The sequence below is a fragment of the Wasmannia auropunctata genome, unplaced genomic scaffold (genome assembly GCF_000956235.1).
Source record: "Wasmannia auropunctata unplaced genomic scaffold, wasmannia.A_1.0 LD335987.1, whole genome shotgun sequence".
NCBI lineage: Eukaryota > Metazoa > Arthropoda > Insecta > Hymenoptera > Formicidae > Wasmannia > Wasmannia auropunctata.
In genome coordinates, this window is record NW_012026903.1 from 903,154 (window position 1) to 921,986 (window position 18,833).

An 18,833-nucleotide genomic window follows, 5' to 3' on the forward strand; every position below is an offset into this window, starting at 1 on the left:
TTCTCTTATCTGCTCCGTTTCTCTCTATCGTGCCAAGTTTCCGTTGCCACATTCCCTTAACCCCCTCGCCCCTCCAGTCCCCGCTAGCTCGTCCTATTTCGGTTATGATGAACGGTGTCGCTGGGGGAGGCATTTATCCCGAGATACAGCATCCTGGGGGAATCTATTAGCGTGGGCCTGGATAGATGCGAGCTTATTTACCCTCGCGATAACGTCGAATTATCTCGAGGAGCCGCGCGGCCGAGGACGCTTCCCGATGAGATTCGAGATGAAAAATAATCGCGACGAAGAAATCAAATAGAAATCGAAAACACGTTAGAATGAGAGGTGGAACAATTTTTTTGATTATTATAAATTTGTTCTTTGTATCCTATAACAGTTATATATAAATGAGTTATCAGATTATTATCATTACTGAAACGATATGTGTCGTTCTTTATATTTATATTTTTATAATGTAAGGTAATAAAATTTAACTCCCGCTCAAGTAAATGGGTGAGCACAAAGTATTATATATTTCAACGCTCAAACTGATCTCGAAAAATTCATTAAACGGCCGCGCAAACTTGCACTTTTCCGCTATTAACGAGCACAATATGATCGTGATCTAATATACTGTGGTTTCACTATAACGTCAATAAGAATCACGGCGAGTAATCGATCGTAATCGATCGACGAGCGAGAGGCAAGATCGGGAGCGCGGTCTCATTGCGGAAGTACCGCGACGAGAGGAGAGGACAGGAGAGGAAAGTCGAACCGATTAAAGAGTGCTGCGTAACGACCGTTTCGGCCGTGATCGCTCGCTGTAATTAATGGCGGACATTGCGCCGGGACGGCCCACGCCGTGTAATAATCGGTAATTACTCGCGGTAATTAAATAATACGTTTATCGCGATGTGCGATCGATCAGATGGGTGGCCCCCTCCGAATCGGCCAGGACGGGTTGCCGCCGCTCTCGCGAGGACGACTCGCGTCGTCCCCAGCGAGACCGGGGGACGATAAATCTCCCCGAGTTTACTCCCGCCTTGGCGGTTTGCCCTGAAATTCGAGCGCCGCGAGATAATGTGCCGTTGAACGAAGCGCGAGCATCGAGAGAGTGGTTCGGCCGTCTTTCCCGTCGTTCGCGCCCGTGCTTACTTCGGGCCCTTATTTTCTCACTTACTTAGACACCATTCGACGCCGCGTCTAAGCGCCAAGTGTGACTTTGAATTCCATTTGCCTAATGACCGGTTTCGCCGACGTCTGTTAACTTTATCCTCGGCTTAAATCGATTAACTCCTTTTTTCGTACGATTAAAATAGAAAAGCTACAAGAGAGCAAGTGAACGGATAAGCTATGTTGATAAAGCTAAATGTGAAATTTATATAACTTTTATAATTCCCTTATCGTATTGATTATATTATATAGCTCGCGGAACATTAAAAGAAATCTCGAGAAAGTTAGTTTTCATTATATCAAGTGTTATTGTAAAATCCATTCTTTTTGTCTTCGTAAAGGAAGCGGAATTGATTTTTTTAAATTAGGAAATTTATGTATATTAATAACTATTTTGTAATACCTATATTATCGAACATCGAAACGTGTGAATTGCATACTAGAGATGCATTCGTCATATAATTTGAAAAATGGACGGCCAACACCTTTCTCTCGTCTCGGCCGTAGTCCGGCGAAACGCGGATTAGTCTACGCGATATCGGGGCAAACAAATGGCGCCATTCTTCCGAGAAGCGTTCCACTTAATAATACGGATAACCCCAACGTCCGTTTTTCATCTGTAAAGACGTCCAGTTGCTCCTTCTTACGCATTTGTCAGTCGCGGTCAGTTTTTGCAAGCGTCGCTGTTCGTGATCAGCCTGTCGAGTCGAAAACTTCCCCACTTCCCTCCTTTTCGCAAAGAAGTCAAAAGGGCACTCCCCTTCGAATGAAAAAGCTAACTCATAAGTATTCAAAACTGAGAATTATTTACGCACGTAGGAATCCTATGAGGTATTTTTTTCAATTAATTTATCTATCTCTCTTTACGAAGGCGATTTGCGGCAATATGATTAAGGTATATTAAAGACTCGTGAAAAAAGTTTTCACGAATCTATTATAAAGAAAATCAAGATTGATCGAAAAATTTTTAGAGAGAGTACAATATTTACTTTGTGTATAGTGACTAAAAGTATCGTGACTTTGTCATAGTTTTTTTTACTGTCATTGTTTATTTCAAAATCTTAAATCTCGGTTAGAACAAGATTAAAATGTGTTTCCCAGCTGTTTTATATTTTCTGAAACGATAAAGTGTTGTTAGCGAAAGAGGACTAAAAAGACGATCGTGCAGCTGCTAAGCGGCAGACAGAATTGTGGGGACTATTTGACCGCAAGGGAAGAGAAGAGGATGCGGTCAACGGGGTCTCCGCGAGATTAATGTGTCGCCTCCTATCACCGGTGATTGACAGCCCCGTGACCGCGACAAAGCGCCGACGTCCCAACGTACCATCTTAACCCCTCCCCCCCTCCCCCGACCTCGCTTCGTCCTCTTAGTTTGTACATCAACGGCGACTTCTTCGGGACTTCGTCGCGTCATGGAGGTGCGCGATTACGGCCGCAACTGTCGTGCGTTATTGAAAGTTTACCTCATTCATTTTACGACACCTTTCATACATTTTCTTTATCGTAGTTACATGTGCTTCGTCAAATTTCGATTAGATTTTATCTCGAAGTATATTTAAATCGGGATGTAAATTAATATTATTACAGTACAAATCTCTTCATTTAATTCATAAATACTATGACAATTCCAAGCGCGTGATTCCAAGCGCTTGCTCTGTATTATATTTTTTAATGCCGGAAAATTACAAAGCCGCCGCACCGTATCCGACGAGCTTCCCATAACGGAAGAAAAGTTTTGTAAAACAGATAGCATTGCTTTCCAGTCGATCCCGCGGGTCTGTCGGCAATTAGCCGGGCGGTCGTGGGGGTAATTAGATGAAGGTTTAATTGCAGGCGCTGCCTCGTCGTAGCTCGTAAACGAGAAAAGCTCGCCTGTCTCCGAGGTGCAATTCCCCGCATATTTACATCCCCCGCGGGACGCGAAAGGGCTGCGGAAAAGGGATATAAGGCAGGAGAAAAGGGCCCCGCGAATGCGGCGGTGGTGTAGGGCGAGAGAAGGCGGCGAGACGGTCCCTTTCGACGGTTTTACCGTTCCCCCTGGCCGTCTTAAAAGAAAGGGTTAATTAAAAACAACAAAAGCTATCCGCGCCATTAGCGCTCGTTTGTATGCGCCGCGTTAGCGTTACATCCGGACGGAGAAGGGGAAACGGAGTTCTTTTGACGTACGACTTTGACCTTAACGAGGTTACGCGTCGGCAGCATCATCTCGGGGAGCATCGAGCTATAGGGATCGATGTCGAGGTCGGCGATCGATCGGATGACGTAAAAATATTCTGATCTCGAGAAGGGTTTCGAGACCCGCGAATCGTCTCGGGTCGCGTTTATTCCCTCTTACTCCCGATGAGACTGCACTTCTGCGCGCGCGGAAGGAGTGCAGGAAAGGACGAAACGGAAGGGCGTGCGTAGGGATCCCCGCACACACGCGGAAGCGCCGTGTCACGAGCCACGAGCATTTTAACGTCTCACGGACGGCGTAATTGGACCAGGGGCCACGTTACACCCTCAATTTGGGCGAATGCAGATAACTATTCGGCTGGCCGAGACCGCCGCCTATCCTCCTCGCGTTTCTCGATGCCGGTTTAGTGGTTTAAAACCAAATAGGACAGTGTATTGCGGAAGCGTCGTTGTTACAATTCTGCTAAAAGTATCGAATTTCTTTAGAGTTCTTAATACATTAATTAAGCTAAAAATGCGTAGATGAGCTTATGGAAAAGTATGGAGAAGTAATTGCGCACAAAAATGTAGAAAGTTAACATATTATTTAACTTATATTAGTTAACATATTTATTTATACTCGTATAATAGTTTTCATTTAAAATTAAATTAAGGTTTTTGAACGATTATTTTACTAAATTTATTTTTATTTCATTATTTAGTCTTTAATATTTATATTATTTAGTATTGGATAATAATTATATGTTTATGTTGACGAGAGTTTAATAATGCACTCTCTTTGTTCTGTACATTTCTACATAACTTATTTAATTTCTTTCCGTCAGTTGTACATTAATACAGATAATTTTATGAGTATAAAAAACTAAGATTTGCTAGAAACCGCCACTAGATTTACTTCGCTTTAAATCCCATTGCGGCGTTCGTATTAATTATATTAAGTCTCGCGAATCACACACAGACGGTATCCTCGCCGCGCCAGATTGTATTCCGCGACGGTCGCAGCTAGGAATTTACTAAGATGGATGAGGACGTCGTGTCGGCTCGTGCCACACTCCGTAACGTGGTGGTAATTAGCAAGAACTTGGAGTGGCCTCCGAGTTCGTTCAAAGTTGCCTCGACCAAGTTCACGTCCGCCGCATTCGACGCACTCTTATTTCGCGCAGAATTATTTATCATCATTGTACCACTTTGCCGTCCACGATAGGTTAGCGAAGCGCGCGTATCTCTCCCAGGAGAGATACCGCCAGATATTGTTCTAGAAAGACACAGCTAGATTAATTGAATTGGTCATTGCGAAAAAGACATGTGCTATGAGAGATAAATTTTTACGAGTGAGACAGAAGGGACGTTAGAATAAGCTGTTATATATATTTATGAACAAGATTAATGAAATCAAATGAGAGTATCAATCTATTTATAATATAATAAATTAAGATGTTTTATATCGAACTTCAATAATGTAATGTAAACAAATTTATTTAGAAAATGCAAATATATTATAAACATTTTCAAGAAAAAAAAAAGAGGAAAACGTGAGTTATTAGACAATTCTACATGCTACATCTATCTCAAACTGCGCGCGTTTGTGTGCGTGTGCGTGCGTGTGTACATTTACTTCCGTTTAAATCTTACGCGGTTTACTCAAAATCATGGATCGCGGCGTAAGTCGCAGTCGTATCCCATTCGTAAAACCAGCGCGAAAAGATTTCGCGCGGCAGATAAGCGCGAAACGAAGTGCTGCGAGAAATAAAGCGGGACGCCGAGAAACGGTTCTGTAATTACATGTTCGGAAGTACGCGGCTCTTGCAGATTGACATCAAGCTTTTCGGGCCGCGCCGGCCCCGCCGTCGCGCCGCCGCTCTCCGCGGCCCCGAGCGTGCCGTGCATAAGAAACTTTGTATTACCGAGCCCGAGCGTAATTTCTGCGAAACAGTCGCGTTATCAGCACAAGGCTCCTTAAGCGCTGAAAAAGCTATTGCGCTTATCGCGGCCCGATCTGACATTCTCCGCGAGGACTCTCGAACTCTCCTAATTTCCGAGCACGGGGGTGGGGGAGAGGGGGAGGGGGGAGAACGCCATATTGATCGTCTCGAACGAAGAAACGCGTTCGGAAATCTCTCTTTCTCTCTCCCTCTTGTCCTCCTCGTTGAATGCCCCAATCTGACGATATACTTGGCGATAAATAGCCGTATCTATTCCTCGAGGTGACTGCAAGAATCTCCGTCGACATTTATATGTCTCCCGTATATTCCTCCTGTCCATCGCCCCCGCCTTCATCTCGGCCACGTCGGACTCCTAACCGGAGTTATCTCCCCCGCAAATATATATTAATGCGAGTGATATATCAGCTAACCCCGCGAGGGACAAAACCTTAAATATTGGATAAGTTGGTCCGCGGTCTCGGTCCGCCGAGACCGAATCTCGGTGATGGATAGCCTGCCGCTGACTGTCATAACAACTTCGGCGCTGGTACTCGATACTCGCGCGGTGTCCGTATTGTCCAGAAGATCGAGAGGTCTATGAGTAAATGTGACTGCTCTTCCTTATACGAAACACGTACGGAAACTTTCGTATTCGGTGAAACACTGAGATTCAGAAACACTCAGGTTGTTGATCTTTTGATTACCACAGCAAATCTTACCTGGATTTGTTTCTATAGAATGTATAATAATATTATAATGTTAAAAGCTTTCAGTATTGTAACACTAAAAGCAAGCAATATATTATATAAACATGCACGGCTTAAGGCTTAATGGAATATATTTGTAGAAATGAAACGTTGTCCATCGATGTATTATAGATACCTAAATGTAGTCATTTAGGTATCTACATCGATAGACAATGAAATTTTACTTCTACAAATATATTCCATTAAGCCTCAAGCCGTATATGCATTTATATAATATATACTTGCTTTTTGTATTATAATATTGAAAGCTTTTAACGTTATAATATTACACTAATATAAGGCACTAGCTTTCGTTTTTTCAAATTTATCAACGAAAATCTACGAGCTACATCGTTAGTCTCAAGAACTGATAATTGGTTGGCCGGTATTCCGGAATGTTCTGAACGATCGTTTACCTAAAGGTAGTATTCTATTAGCTGAGAGGCCAAGTAGTGTCACGTCGACGCACCCGTCCCTCGAGGATCAACCCTTTGCCGGCCCCTGCATAATCCACGACCCCGTAGAGACCCAGCGCGAAATTAGAGGCCCCTTTCCAATCCGGCATCCTCCAGCGCCGCGAGAGATGATTTAGGGCAGAATTATAAGGAGGAATCCAATAACGAGGACCGCGGAATATGTACCGGCGGTGAATTAAGATCCGGGACGCGTCTGTCCCCTCGGCGAATGCCAAATAAGAAGATGCCAACAGTCGTGAAATAATGAGCAAACACACGCTTCGTGATACGCGGCAATTTATATTTCAGCTTCGTGGAAAACCAGAATGACGTAAGTTATTCAATCAACAGAAAGTTAACAGATATCACACAAATTGATATATGAAAGTTAATTATAAGAGTAATGAATTTGCTATCTTTGCTATCTATGTCAGTCGAATTGTAAAATGCTACTTGTTGCGAAAACAATCTAATTGGTTTATACCGTCATTGTTGTAATTTACGTCATTCCAGTTTCCCACGGATATCAAGGCTTCCAATAGAGGGAACGCGCTTTCGAGAAAGACTCGACGTCGGGATCTTACAGAGAACAGATGTGCGTGAAAGAGCAGAGAGTATTCGCCGTTAAAAAAAAAAAAGATTGATATAAGAGTACGTCAGCGGAATTTGCGTGGCACGTGAGGGACGGAGAGCGATCTCGCGTATCGCGTAACTTCTCGCTCCTCGCAGAATGTCCGAGAGCGGGGAAAAAAAATTCGGTAAATGTGCAGCGAGCGTTCGTGGAAGTGATAACGCGGCCCGCGATGTCACGAGAAGGGGTTATCGGGCAAAACAACCGGCCTATGACATCGATCAGTCTGTGTCACTCGATGAACCTCCGAGTATCGCTTTAACATTAATTATTATTGCCTCTTCGACACTTTTCAGTGGCCGTGCAGAAAACATTATGTCCGTGTTTGTCGCGATAACCACGATAATCCCGGGCTCGTTCGTGGAGGCCTCCTCCACAGGCCGCCGGCTGTCGTCGCTCTCGCGTGTTACGAAAACCAATCGGATCGGTGCTCGGTGCGTTTCTCTCGTGACAGATAGCGATATCTGTGTCATTGAAATCTTGCGACGCACTTGCAGCGAGCGCGTGCAGAACAGCCGATGTAAAATCATTCTTCTTGCGATCAACGTACAAATGCGTTTCACCTAATTAATCTATGGTCAATATAATTTGTGTTGTTATATTAATATTATATAATATGAAATATAATTCTCTTATGAATAAGAAGTTATCATTAGAATTCTGAAGGAATCAATTCGAATTTCGTTGGATAAGCGTGACTTTTCTTGTATTATATTTGAGCGTATGTTTATTTTACTTAATTCCCGACAAAAGAAACTATATCGAAATAAATAAGTCGTGGCTACGAACACAAAAATAATGAATATCACTATTGAACGTTTATATTTTAGATTTACGCGTTACTCGCGATAATAATCTTTTTTAATGTTTTGACATAAAATTTCTCGGAGCATTCGCCGATTTTGTAGTTCTATTTGTTTTCCCGCAATATTTTTACGCGCCGCGAAAAGAAGGCAGCACTTTTCGATCCCGATGATGTGTATATCGCGTCCCGAGTAGCACGAAACCGCCCCACTTCGCAGCACCTAATATAACCCGCTATTCGATCGCATGCCTCCGGTTTTACGGTGTAAACAGACCGTTGGCGAGGCCCCGTCACTACGCGGATAAACTCGCCTTGACAGAGTGCAGGTCCCCCAGGAAATACTCGACCACGAAAATCCCGCATTACCCGCCGACGTGAATCCCTTTCCACGAAAGCCAGTCAGCGAGGGGGAAAAAAAAGAGTCAGAGATCAATTTCCCTAGCACCGCGTGATCATATCTCCGCGATCGACTATACGGTCGAGAGCAACTGTTGTTACAGTGAGATTGGCGTTGTGCCATCTAAATATTTCTCCTACATTGTAAATTTAAACAGGAGGACATATTATATAGCGCGATCATATATCGCGTTTCTGATTTTATATACATATAAATGTGGTACGAGTTTACCATCTTTCTTTTAATTGTCGATAATTTTCTGGACAAAACTTGATTTCCTCTTCTTGAATCACATCGTTATTAATAACTGCATTTTATTATTTCTCAGCATTTTATGCTATAGAATATATTCTTAAGAATTGTATTTTTATAGATTTCTATACTCATATATATATATTATATATATATATTATATATATATTCTATATTCTTAAGAATTGTATTTTTTAGATTTCTATACTTTTAAAACATGAATGTCCATTTATCTCTCCGTCGATTCCGACATCGGTCGGTTGAGATTCCGAGTGGAAAGTCGATCGCCGCGCGCGCGTGTTGGATGACGACAACGAGGATCGGCGCGAGAGCGGCGTATGCACAGATTATGAATGGAGGCAGTGTGCGGTCACGTCAATGCGTGAAGCGTGCGTGAGGTTAGTTACGCATCGTTTGCCGGCCCCAGGGGTGTGTTCACTCCCGACGTAACTTACACCGAGGCGAGCGAGCACGGTGCTGCGGGGGTGCTATCACAACATGGGTCTCGCGTTACCAAGCAGCGATCGAAGTCGCGGAACGCGATATAGGGACGGGGAGAAACATCGTTTCTGTAACGGGAGGAGGAACGACACGTCAACGTCTTCTCTGTTACAAAAGTGGCGTGAAAGGATTTGTTTTTCTTTTTCCGAAGGCGGTGGGCGTAGGAGAGAAGAGAGAGAGAGAGAGAGAGAGAGAGAGAGAAAATAGAAGAACCTAACGCGGATTAAAGAGACGGTGTTACCGAAGGACCTCTGTGCTCTCTTTTCACGCGCGCCGCATCGAGTCGGCAGTGACAAAAACAAGAGATCGTAGCTCGAGCCATGTATTATGGATAGGCACGGACGGAGAATACAGTGATCCGTTTGTGTTCGCGCTATCGTCGTGCAGTGGCGTACGTCTCGTACGAGACATCGAACGAGGGTGCTATCGCGCTTGTCGTCCGACAAGTTGGGAACAACATGAGTTTCTAAAGGATGTGGTGAAGATATCTAAGAGATCGTCTAATATTTCAGACATCTGCTCGACGTCTTTTAGACTTTTGAGCTTTTCTATTTGACAAGTTATTGAATGTGACAATTGTTTCGCAGGAAACATCTAGTATAGTGTCAAGTAATTTCTACTAATTTAACTTGAACTTTCTGCTTTTTTTTAAAATTATACTTAAAACCACAACAAATAATTTATCTAACTACGGTTTTGATAATGTAATATTGATCATCTAAGATACGATTATTTGTAACATTATCTACTCTGAAAAAATTAGAAGAGAGAGACATTAGAATTTTCAAATATTTGTTGTAATAAACTATATTTGTTCTCATATAAAGTTATTATTCTGAGTAGCTTGCAAATAAAATTTTCGAACGATTAGTCGATAAAAATTCCCAGTGGTCATTCTTCGATGTACTAGTTCAGGAACGAGATTTCTGAATTCTCGCGATAAATGGCACATTCGCCGAAGTCGAGGCTACACCAATGCCGGCGCATAATTTCAGCGAAGGCGCAGCTATAAGGGGACCGTTGAGTGGTGTAGGTTGTCGAACGCAGTTAATAACTGTCTAGTAACACAGTGGCAACGTTTCTTTCGTCCGAGTCTTGCGCTCATCGGTGATAATTAGCATCACGTTGTACAGTAATACCGTGCACTTGGCCGATCCGTTTTACGGTGCATCGCGGCCACTTTTGTAGATCGAGTGTCACCTCCCCGTCACCGGCGAGATTGGATTTATCATAACAATAAACTTCGGATATCGGACGGTTGGAATGCAAACTTGGGAAGAGCTTCATCGTACGTAAAACGTAAATAAGACCTCTAAAATTTGCTTTCGAAGAAATAATATAGATATAAATATAAATATTTTGCGGCCGAGAGGAATAAATGCATCAGCGATGATATAGAAGACGTTGCGCGTTTTGCATCGCTTTCATCGCTTATCCGAAAAACTATCGGCAATATCGCGAAGGAGAAATCGACTTGAAAATTGCTTCTGGATTGCATCTGCAGTGTTTCATGCTAATTCAGCGATATCCTAAAGTATATCAATGCGATCGCGATGCGATGGAAGGCCGCAATACGCGTCTGCAATCTGTGCGACTGTCTCGGCTCGCTCAATTTACCGCCGGATACATGCGATCCGTTGCGAACGGCGGACAGCATGTGCTGGCGGGAGATAAGAGAAATTATCGTTAAAAACACGCCAGAGCGTGTCCGCTGTCGGCACGACTCCCCCGTCTCTCTCCCTTTTTTTCGTCCCTGCGTCGTGAGGGCACCCCGCGTAAGCGGCGGCACTTAGGTTTTTGCCCGACCGGGCGAATCTCCGGTCGAATCGAAAAAAAAAAAGAAGCATCCGCGGTCTCGCGCGCGCTCTCAACGGAACGACACCGACCCCGTCGGCGGGGTGACCCGGGTCGGCGGGATCCATTATCTCGCCCGCGTCTCTCCCGCTCTCTAACGAGGTCCCCCGCGCGAAATTAATGAAACGCAGAAGGGCCGTGGCCGGGTACGAAGGCGCGCGCTTGCTCGCTCGCGCGTGTGGATAAGTTATTATTAATGAGCCGGCCGCGCGCGGCCATTTCTGCCCGGCGGTGAATGAAACGCGTCGCGGGACCACATGAGTGATTTCCACTACTCCAGTACTCCACTTGCTTTTTGCGGCGCGACGAGGCGCGCTAACGAGAATCACCGGCGGGCCGCGCGATATAAAGTTCATCAGAGGAAGTCGCGGAATTCTTCCTGATTATGCTAAGAATCTCGGTTGCGGTCACTCTGAATTTTGAGAAAATAAAAAAATTTCAATCCTTTCGACATTTTACGGTACGGAGTTCATGGGAAGCAATCACGAAAATTGCTAAATTCTTTTGTAATTAACCTTATCAGAAATTGAAATTTTCTCTCTCAATTATATTATGTGAAGTATATTGCGAGATTTGGAAAATGAGATGTAATTTAAAATCGATAATCTGGAGGGATGCTTGGATGAGAACGTGAGATAATCGCGAGCGTTATCGATAAAACTAGAGAGGAGGGGACAGAGGGAGGATAAGAGTGCATTTGCCCAGTCCCAGTCCATTATTTCGCGGCGGAGAAAAATAAAACCAGCCCGCACATAATCCGCCGGTAATCCCGAATACACGTCCGTGGCGCCAAGGGCGAATTACTTTAGTTCGCAACTTCGTCCGATAATCACGGCGGTGTGGGCCCCCGCGTACCACCGCCCCCGTCGCCTACTCACCCCCCCCCTTTTCCTTTCGTCGTTCTCACCCCGTCGCGCGCTCTTTCCCGCTCCTCCGCGTTCTACTACCTCCTTCGCGAGGCATAAAAACGGGCGTTCCATAATTGATTTTGTTCTTCGGAAAGTTGGCATGCGCACCCCCGACAACGCATGTCGGGGGTAGCGGCGGCGGTAGCGGCGGCGGCGGTAACGCGAAACTTGTGCGAAAAGTCTCGGCACCGCCGTGCTCGAGTGGGTCTCGAAGCCGTTAAAAGTTTTGTAACGATCCCTCGCGGAAATTCCCGATCGTCCGACCGCTCGCGAACTTCTAGCTCTCGCCCGACAATGGGAGAACAAAAGGGGGGCTAAAGGAAGAGAAGAGAAAACGCGTGGCCGCGATGAGGGGCAGGGGCGGGGACTCCGCCGGCCCGAAGACTCCGACCGCCCTCGCGTCGCTCGCACTTCCGGTCGGAGTTTGCAAGGGGGTGGAAAAATTGCCGCGATGAGAGGACGACACTTTAGTGAGGGCCGTGTTCAGGTAACGATAATTAAAATCCGCGAGTGCGGAACCGCACGAAAGATACGCCCGAATTGAATTCATCGGCCACCGTAATTTTATCTCGCACGTTCGGTTTTAGTAATATTTACAATTAACATCAAAATCGATGATGGTCATTTTAGAAAAAATCGCTCACATTACACATTATTTGCATAATTTCATTTGCAGCTAACTGTAAATCATATAAAGTTAAAAACAGCCGTCTCGTCGGAAGTATTAATAATTAGTCACGGGAGAAACTGTGCTTTATAATTACAAAGAAAATTAATTGATGCAAATGCTTTAAATTAGAAAACGAGTTTTTTTATTTAGAGTTAATTTTTCCGTTTGATTTTTCGCGTCCTATTCCTTTGCTGCACGCAGAAAAAGAATTGCTAGCAACGTTGATTTTAATACAATTGCCGATTTTTATGCATTTTTCAAATAAATATATACATTGCTAATATTGTTTATTAAAAAATAGAAAAACTAACTTGTTTACGACACCTGTTTGGTGTGATACTTTTACTTTCGACCACTTATGGCTTTTCTAAGTCTCTGATCAAAGAAGCCATATATTGCGACCGCATTACGTTAATAACAGTGAACGTTTGGAATTTAACGCCGTATCTCCGCGGAAACTTTCGAAATGCTTAACCTCGCGGCGAGAGGGTTAACGACCTTACGTCACCGTCTTCCTATTCGGTCGCATTTTCACTCGTACGCCGTTCGCACCGACCGAACCAGCGCCGGTCATATCGCTTAAAGTTGCGTCTCGATGTTCGCGGCGGTCTGCACGCCGGCCTGATGTATGGCGACAGAACTGGCAATTATTATCGGTGTATTACCACGGTAAGCGTGCGTGGCCGTCATTGGAATTACCATATACTGTTATTTCGAATCCGCTTTCACAGTCGCCTCTAATGATAGTGGCGTTATATCTTCCCTCGACCCTTCTCGAGGCCCTTCGCCACCGGCCATCAATCTGGCCGGCGATGGTAAAACGGCTTCTCCTTCGGCCACGCGGTAGATGTGTATCTAACCCGTCGTTGTTAATCGATAATATACCATTATAAGATTAATTTTAATAATTTTTTCTTGTCTCATTCGTAAGTAAACGCCACCTTCCTTTATTTATAGCTTTTAGTCTTTAATTTCGAATAATCAATCGAACAATCAATCATTCTCATTACGATTTATTAATTGCAACATTCACTTGACAATAAAAGAGAAATTTCTTATTTATCCGTACAATAAAATTTAATAATTTTTAATTTATTGAAAAAAAATTACATACATTTTATATTATTCTATTCCAATTAATTAAAAATTTCTTAGAAATTTAGTAGAAATTATTGCTATATAATTGTAAAACTTTTTAAAAATATTATATAATCGACTACAGAGGCTCTGATAAGCAACATTGCCGCGCGAAACGAACGCTTGTGATATTATCTTGCTGAACGTAGCACGGCAGTTGCCGGAGGAGAAAATCACGTCGTCTAACAGCTAGAACGCAGTTAATATGGCAGTTAACGCGGCTTTCACACAGTTCTTTTTCGTGCCCCGAGATAGGCGACGACGAGGCGGATCCGTCGCCGCGAAGCTTCTTGAAGTAGATTTCGAGCGGATGACCGCTCGGCGTTTCGAAGCCGACGGTCCACCTCGTATAAATCATCCTAATAACCGTGCGGTTCCATCTGCGGACTCGCCAAAACGCATATATATATATATATATATATATACATATTGCACGTGTATACATACGCTCTCTTGTACAGGCATATACATACATACATATATACGCAGGTACACGCGAGCGTACATTTCGTTTGGCCCGCGCGAATATCGCATGCATTATTCAGGGACCCTGAGACTGGCTGCACCAACCGTGCGAGACCGGCTTTGCATAAGCGCTGACGAGGAAAACCGCGCCGCCGAATATAAGCGCGCGCACACGATCCGAACGCGCGTTCGCGATTTGTATTCATTGATAACCACCGCGCGAAAGCGTTATAATTGCCCCTCCCGGGCCCGGTCTTTTTTTTTTGTCGTCTCTTTTTTTCGAGATTTTTCTTGGCGCATCCTCGCGGCGCCTCCGTCTCTGATTTATCAACTTCGACGGTGTAATGCTGGTATCCGATGTCGATACCAGCATTACACCGTCCTCGTAATTTAATCGGACTCGGCGGATGGGAACGGCGGCGTTTTTTGAAGACGCGTACATGAAACAGGATTTATTTAAAAATATTTTCTTTTCGACACATGATGCAAATTCGGGCCGAGCGCAAATCGAACGCTAACGAATGCCCTGCTCGCGTTCGGTACATATCTTTGCACGAAACTCTAGCGATGATTCATATACGTTGTTTGTTCGTTCGCTCCGTTGTTCCCGTTCTCGAACACGGCCTTTTCGAAGCGCGATTACGGTGCACATTACGCGCGCGCATACATGCCACCGTAGCTCGGTTAGCACGGCATAATTAGCGCAGCGTTGCTTTATTAGCAGGAGACAACGTCCCCCCGGCCGACGGGCATTGTTGGTAACCGCCAGTAATCTCTTCGTGTTTGCGTTGGCCGTGCACATGTTAATAAAGCCGTTTGCATCGCTCCTCGAGAAGCGTCGTTCGTGCTGCAGTTAACGCGTCCGCGCCCCGTTGTTTCGTTCTCAGACCTAGCACTTCGAGGTGTCATATTGTTTGCCGAACAGCGCAAACGTTTAGAATGGTGAGTCGCTACCGAAAAGGCGCTCGAACGAGGGACGCAAAGAGTGAAAATTTTTATAATCGTTTTTAATTAAATATCTCGCGTTAATATACAGTGTGTTATCACTACATGTTTCAAGATCAGTAACAATGTACGTAATCTCATAATCCGAGATCGCTTACAAGCGAAGTAATTCGGCACAATATTTATTCCATCTTTTCATTCTTGGTGTTACGCAATCCCCCGCGGTCAGAGGAGAGGGCGTTCTCTTTGTCGTATTGGAGTTACGAAACGGTTTCGAAAGACATCGTTTTCAAGTGTTGCTGGATTTGGGTCGTCGCTGATTCGACACGGGTGGTCCCGCGCAGCTTCGATCGTTCTTTGACATGACGATCCGCAGACACTGATCCCACATTCGACAGAAGAGAACCGAGCTCCGTCTTGTTATTAATAATGAGACATCGTGTTTACATTTCCAAGAACCTTCGATACCCTCTTTTGTTGCTCAGTGAAAAGTTGATTTTGAAATTACGGCATTTACTCAGCGCGGGCATTGTTGTGCCAACGTCGAATCCGTTTAAGCGGTCGCAGACGATTTCTTCACAGATAATTGTATTGTAATCGTAGGCCGTTTGAAAAGGTTATGACTCTATCGAAAGAAATTAATGCAGTCCTGCGTCGTGTAGGCAGCGTTATGTGCTTCCGGATCGTTGAGTATAATGCGTACGCACGACCGACATTATTCCGCGGGAATGTATCATGACCGCTATTATCGTTAACATGTAAATGTTGCCGGTCTAATGGTGTCTTAATTGAGTCGACCATTAGACCCTCCTATGCCCAATGTGCGCGCTCGTGAATATTAAAATATTAGGCTCATTCGCATAATGCAGGAATTAAGACGTTGATCGCCAGCTATGCTGATCGCTGCGGAAAAAGTGACACGATTTTTGACGTCGAAACCGGATGGTAACGGAAAAATCGTCAGTTGTAAAGCCAGTTTATTGCGTTCTGCATTCGCAAGACTTTCCTATACATGTTTAAACAAGTTCATGCAACAAAGTTCACACAATGTTAAAATATGAATTCACAAGCACAAATCTCACAAAGTTTTTGCGAGATTTCGTTTAGATAGAACGACAAACCTTTTATGCTAATTATTTGTGTTATTAATATTAGCTAATAAAGTCTGTATATTCGGATTAATTTTAATGAAATTAAAAGTGCAAGATATCTAAAAATGTTTTAGAGAATATCCAAATTTTGCTTAAAAGAAAAATATTAGCAAGGAATTCAATAAATGTCAACGACGAATCGACACGGTAATTTGTGCGCAAAAATAACTAACAATTGATGAAAAAAATGAAAAATTTTTCAATTAACTTTGTACGCTTCGGCTCTTACTTATAGATCTTCAGTAAAAGAATGATGAACAAGATACTTGTAAACTTCGATGAATGGTAAAATTACGTTAAAAAGATTTTCTTGCGCTAGTGAGGTAGAAAACTCTATGCATGAGGAAATATCAACGATATTGGTTGATAGAATCCAATATGATGGATATAGTTTCCACTTACAGTCGATGTTTGTCAGGACCACATTTAACGATATATAAAATAAATAATAAAAAGACACATTAGTCAAATAAGTTCGAGTAAAGAAGAAGAAGTTTAAATAAAAAATAAAGAGAGCGAACGTGACAGATAGTGCACTGGTTTACTACGCTAGAGGTCTCGGGTTTGATCCCAGGCAGGACTAAAATTTACATACGCTCGTATCTTCTCTTCGTGAGCCAACGAGAGTCAAAATATCTCAGAAAGATTTGCCGTTTCGAAATTGACGTTAAAAACGTAGGTCCCACCACAGTCATATGTGAGAGGATCGGACAACGTCGCAAGTTATAAAATCGGTATATATATAAATTAAATAAATAAAAAATATAAAAGATAAAATATAATTATGTGAAATATCTATTGATATCACACTTATATGAATGTGAGCAGTAAAAAATGTCATCATTGCCACTTGTTATCGTTGACTTGTATAATGTGTATATGCTTTACATTCTGAAGCTTTATTGTTCATATTTTTTATTTACTTAATTTATATATACACATATATATATATATATATATATATATAATTTATACATACATATATATATATATATAAATTAAATAAATATAAAAGATTATATATATATATATTATTTTGTTTTCGTATTACCAAGAAATTTTATATTATACAGGTATATAGATAAATATAAAAAAAAATGTAATTTTAAAAAGTTTTAAGAAATCTTTATCTAAATATTTTGTTAACTAATTTAAATCGTATGCTGTTGATATCTCATGTTTTCACATTTGTAACTCCGTGTTTCCGTTATTTGGCCGTGATTCGTTGGATTTAACACAGGTGAATATGATCGGTGTAAAGAAGTGGGAAAAAATCCGCTCGGGCACGGGTGGAGTCGGAAGCGGTGTGGTAGAGCGAGCCTGATAGAGCCATAAATAGCGCCATAGCTCATTGATCCGCATAATCGCATGCATTACCGCTCTTCTCTCTCTCTCTCTCTCTCTCTCTCTCTTTCTCTCTCGCTGGCATTTCGCTCGCGGTTTTCGCTTTTCGAGCCGGCGGCTGTGTGCCGTGTGTACCATTACGCCGGCGAATGGAGGAACCCACCCCTCTCGCCCTCCGCGCGAGAACGCGCGCGATGCGCTTTCGACGGTGACGATCATCGCCGCCTGCATAAACGATTTCGCGCGAGCCGACTGCCTTCGGGTCGTGAAGTATTTCACGTATAATAAATACCAATCGAAAGGAGAAAAAGAAATCGAGCACGACAGGTGGTGCTTTAAGTGAGATGCAATTACTCATTGTCGCATTAATATATGTAGTTGTGAAACAAATTTCCTTGAAAAAATTTGTTTAAATGTAGATTCTTCAAAAGAGAAGTCACCCGTATGTACAATTTAATGATACTTTCATGTATGTACAATGTAATAATACTTTCAATTTGCATATCCTGAGATTAATGATAACGCATACTCTTTTTCTTTCTGTCTCTTCTCAATACATATTAATGATTTTTTTTTAATTGAATTATTCATTCGATTGATTTTTTTTTCTGTATAGATTAATACCTTTGGTATATCTTAGTTACATAAGACAACTGACGCTAATAGCATGGGGAAACTCATGACGGAGAGTAAATTCTCGAATTGGAGAGCGACGCAAACCTGTTTGTATGCGATCTTTGTTCGGCCTAGCGGAGACAGTGCCAAAGTCTTGTTCATACCTGGCAAGCGTCCAATCACGTGGTCATCTCGATGCGCTTTAACGTCGACCGTATGTTTGCGCTTAAGCTAATGTCTTCTATACACCGAGCGCATGTGTTATAAGTCAAAAATATATCGTTTCGCACGTTGCAACGCGATTCGGCACCGTGATTAGGACCGCTAATGATCATTAATGATCGAACCGTAGCTCGTACAATTACATTTTAATCTTTCCTCAATTTTTTTTCTTCAATCGTGATAAATGAGCGTTTGACGCAGGAAGATAAATAGGGCACTATATTTGCGACCGAGAAATTTATCTTGAGACGTTTTTAAATTAATGTCTTCTTTCGGAGCAAAACGTATTGAAAATCGGGAGCATGAAAAGTCATCGACTCGCCCGTCGTGTCCCTTTTTCATCGGACCGCCACGATTACACTCGTATGTTTTCGCGTGATTCCCGGCTGTCAGCCGGCGAATCGGCCGGCCAACGAAATATCGACGATTGTCGATAAACTAATGCCGAGACGTATGATACACCCCTCCCCCTCCCAGAAAAGC